This window comes from Bison bison, unplaced genomic scaffold (assembly GCF_000754665.1).
Source record: "Bison bison bison isolate TAMUID 2011002044 unplaced genomic scaffold, Bison_UMD1.0 scf7180017864517, whole genome shotgun sequence".
Lineage (NCBI taxonomy): Eukaryota > Metazoa > Chordata > Mammalia > Artiodactyla > Bovidae > Bison > Bison bison.
In genome coordinates, this window is record NW_011495070.1 from 6,782,462 (window position 1) to 6,786,253 (window position 3,792).

Below are 3,792 nucleotides of genomic sequence, written 5' to 3' on the forward strand. Positions count from 1 at the left end.
GACAGGCCAAAGCCTTTGACTGTGTGGATCACAATAAACTGTGGAAAATTCTGAAAGAGATGGGAATGCCAGACCACCTGACCTGCCTCTTGAGAAACCTGTATGCAGGTCAGGAAGCAACAGTTAGAACTGGACATGGAACAACAGACTGGTTCCAAATAGGAAAAGGAGTACGTCAAGGCTGTATATTGTCACCCTGCTTATTTAACTTATATGCAGTGCCGGGCTGAATGAAGCATAAGCTGGAATCAAGATTGCCAGGAGAAATATCAATAACCTCAGATATGCAGATGACACCACCCTTATGGCAGAAAGTGAAGAGGAACTAAAAAGCCTCTTGATGAGAGTGAAAGAGGAGAGTGAAAAAATTGGCTTAAAGCTCAACATTCAGAAAACGAAGATCATGGCATCTGGTCCCATCATTTCATGGGAAATAGATGGGGAAACAGTAGAAACAGTGTCAGACTTTATTTTTCTGGGCTCCAAAATCACTGTAGATGGTGACTGCAGCCATGAAATTAAAAGATATGCTTACTCCTTGGAAGGAAAGTTATGACCAACCTAGATAGCATATTCAAAAGCAGAGACATTACTTTGCCAACAAAGGTCCGTCTAGTCAAGTTTTTCTGGTGGTCATGTATGGATGTGAGAGTTGGACTGTGAAGAAAGCTGAGCGCCAAAGAATTGATGGTTTTGAACTGTGGTGTTGGAGAAGATTCTTGAGAGTCCCTTGGACTGCAAGGAGATCCAACCAGTCCATTCTAAAGGAGACCAGTCCTGGGTGTTTTTTGGAAGGTCTGATGCTAAAGCTGAACTTCAATACTTTGGCCACCTGATGCGAACAGTTGACTCATTGGAAAAGACTCTGATGCTGGGAGGGATTGGAGGCAGGAGGAGAAGGAGATGACAGAGGATGAGATGGCTGGATGGCATCACCGACCTGATGGACATGAGTTTGAGTGAAGTCTGGGAGTTGGTGATGGACAGGGAGGCCTGGCATGCTGTGATTCATGGGGTCACAAAGAGTCAGACACGACTGAGTGACTGAACTGAACTGAACTGAACACTTTATTCTAATTAGGATTTCTTAACATTGTCAATGTTAAAAACAATTTTTATAAGCAGATTTTGCCTCCTTATCTTTATTATTAAATTAAATAATTCCATAGAATTCTCCAGGCAAGAACACTGAAGTGGATTGCCATTCCCTTCTCCAGGGGATCTTCCCAACCCAGGGATTGAACCCATGTCTCCTGCATTACAGGCAGTTTCTTTACTATCTGAGCCACTAAGGAAACCCATAAAATTAAAAGTTCAAGTGAAATGTATATGAAGATATTTTATTAGTGATTTAGGATTATATTTAATCTTTAAAGTTTCTGATTTAGCACTTCTCAGGTGGTGCTAGTGGTAAAGAACCTGCCTGCCAATGTAGGAGACATGAGAGACCTGGGTTCGATTCTTGAGTCAGGAAGAACCCGAGGAGTTGGAAATGGCGACCTACTCCAGTATTCTTGCCTGGAGAATCCCATGGACAGAGGAGTCTGGTGGGCTACAGTCCATAGTGTTACAAAGAGTCAGACACGACTGAAGCAAAGCAAGCAAGCAAAGTTTCTGAATGAAATTGATTTCTTAATAAAATTCAGGATAAATGCTATAGTAGTTAATTAAAACGCAAAGATAAATGTCTTCCGTGGAGAAAGATCTGAAATAAATGGCCATATCTTCAGGATGACTAGTTTTCAAGGACACTTAACTGTTTTTTTCATGCTACTAAGATAAAATGAGTTAGTAGAAATTTTTCTTTCCATTCATTTCCTGCTGCTAAGTCACTTCAGTCGTGTCCGACTCTGTGCAACCCCAGAGACGGCAGCCCACCAGGCTCCCCTGTCCCTGGGATTCTCCAGGCAAGAACACTGGAGTGGGTTGCCATTTTCTTCTCCAATGCATGAAAGTGAAAAGTGAAAGTGAAGTCGCTCAGTCGTGTCAGACTCCTAGCGACCCCCTGGACTGCAGCCTACCAGGCTCCTCCATCCATGGGATTTTCCAGGCAAGAGTACTGGACTGGGGTGCCATTGCCTTCTCCGTCCATTCATTTCCTGGAGCACCCGAAAGATTACAAAAGCATACCAAAAGCCATGTTTTTCCCATTATTTATTTATTTTCTTCTGTGGTGGTTTTTCCTACTGGTCAGCTAATCAGAAGGGGTAGCATCATATTAGCAGTAAATAACAGCAATGATTACAATAATGTATTATTTTTATTATTATATATAACATATTATTATTAGATTAGATAGATATAATAATAGCAATAATATTGGCCCCTATTAGTATACATACAACTGGATACTTTGTGTTCATTAATCTTATGAATTCTGTGTAATTATCCCGTACTACAGTTCATGTTGAAGGTATGAGAGATTAAGCCACTTGTTCAAAGTTACATAGTAGAGGGACTTCCCTCTACTATGTGTTTAAGACTCTGTACTTCCATTGCAGGGAATGCAACTAAGATCCTGCATGCTGTGTGGCGAAAACATTAAAAAAAAAAATGTATGACGTTATGCAGTAGATAGTGGAGTTGGGGATTTACTCCTCCAGAGCCTGTATTCTCAACCACTAACATTGAATACACCTAAAATGCAGCCTTGTTTCAACTGTTCTTGTCCAAACATCAATGATAAAAAGTATTGCCCTCTGCTTCAGCCTTGACAGCCGCCTCCTGTCCTATTTCCCCCAAATTCGTAGGGCACTGCCCTTGCAGCCCTACTCACCTCTGTTTGGCATCCCTGTTCTGCCTAACACAGCAGGCACTGCTGCAGACAGTTGAATGTTTCTGGCTGTGTTCCCTATCTGCCTCTCCAGATACTCCCTTTTCCTCTGGTTGCCAACATCTTCTCTGTACACTGGCCTGTGGCTCTTGTATCCTGTTCTTCCTGTCTGTCTCATTGTGTCTGAGTAGACTTTCCATTATCTGCTGATGACACTGACTGCTAAGCAAAAAGAAAGAGGGAAATTTAAGGCCAGGATAAGAATCCAATCAATATGGAGGATAAAAGGTCACAGGACAACCATAATTAAAATGTGAATGCCAGACAGAAAAGAATGGAATAAATGGGAAGGGGAGAGTTCTAAAATACTGTGAATGTATATGAAAGACTGGACACTCTCATTTTGTAAAGGAGAGAGGGAAACAAAAATAGTTCTGTGGTTCAAATTAATATTCAGCTGTCTATGAATTAGTATAGTAATTGATAATATCTGTACTTAGATGTGGTCAGAATCCTGTGTGTGTGCTCAGTTGTGTTTGACTCTTTTGTGACCCCTGTGGACTGGCGCCCTGCCAGGCTCCTCTGTCCATGGAATTTTCCAGGCAAGAATACTGGAGTAGGTTGCCATTTCCTACTCCAGGGGACGTTCCCAACCCTGGGACCAAACCCGTGTCTCCTGTGTCTCCTGCATTGGCAGGCAGATTCTTTACCACTGAGCCACCTGGGAAGCCCTGGTCAGAGTCCTAAATACCAACAAAATGCTTTTGAAATTTAGCACCATCCTAATAGTGTAGATCAAATGTGTATTTTCTTTTAAGCTTTTTTTTAGTCCTCATAACAACACAATCAGGAAGGTATTATCATTTTGCAGATTATGAAACTGAGGCAACTGAAGGTGAAGAATAATTTTTCCAAGACCAGCAGCAAGTGAGTAGTGGGGCCAGGTAGGAAAACTAAGCAGACTGGCTCCAGATTCCCTGCTCTCAACACTCTGCTCAGCTTCCTCCTGCTCCTCCTCC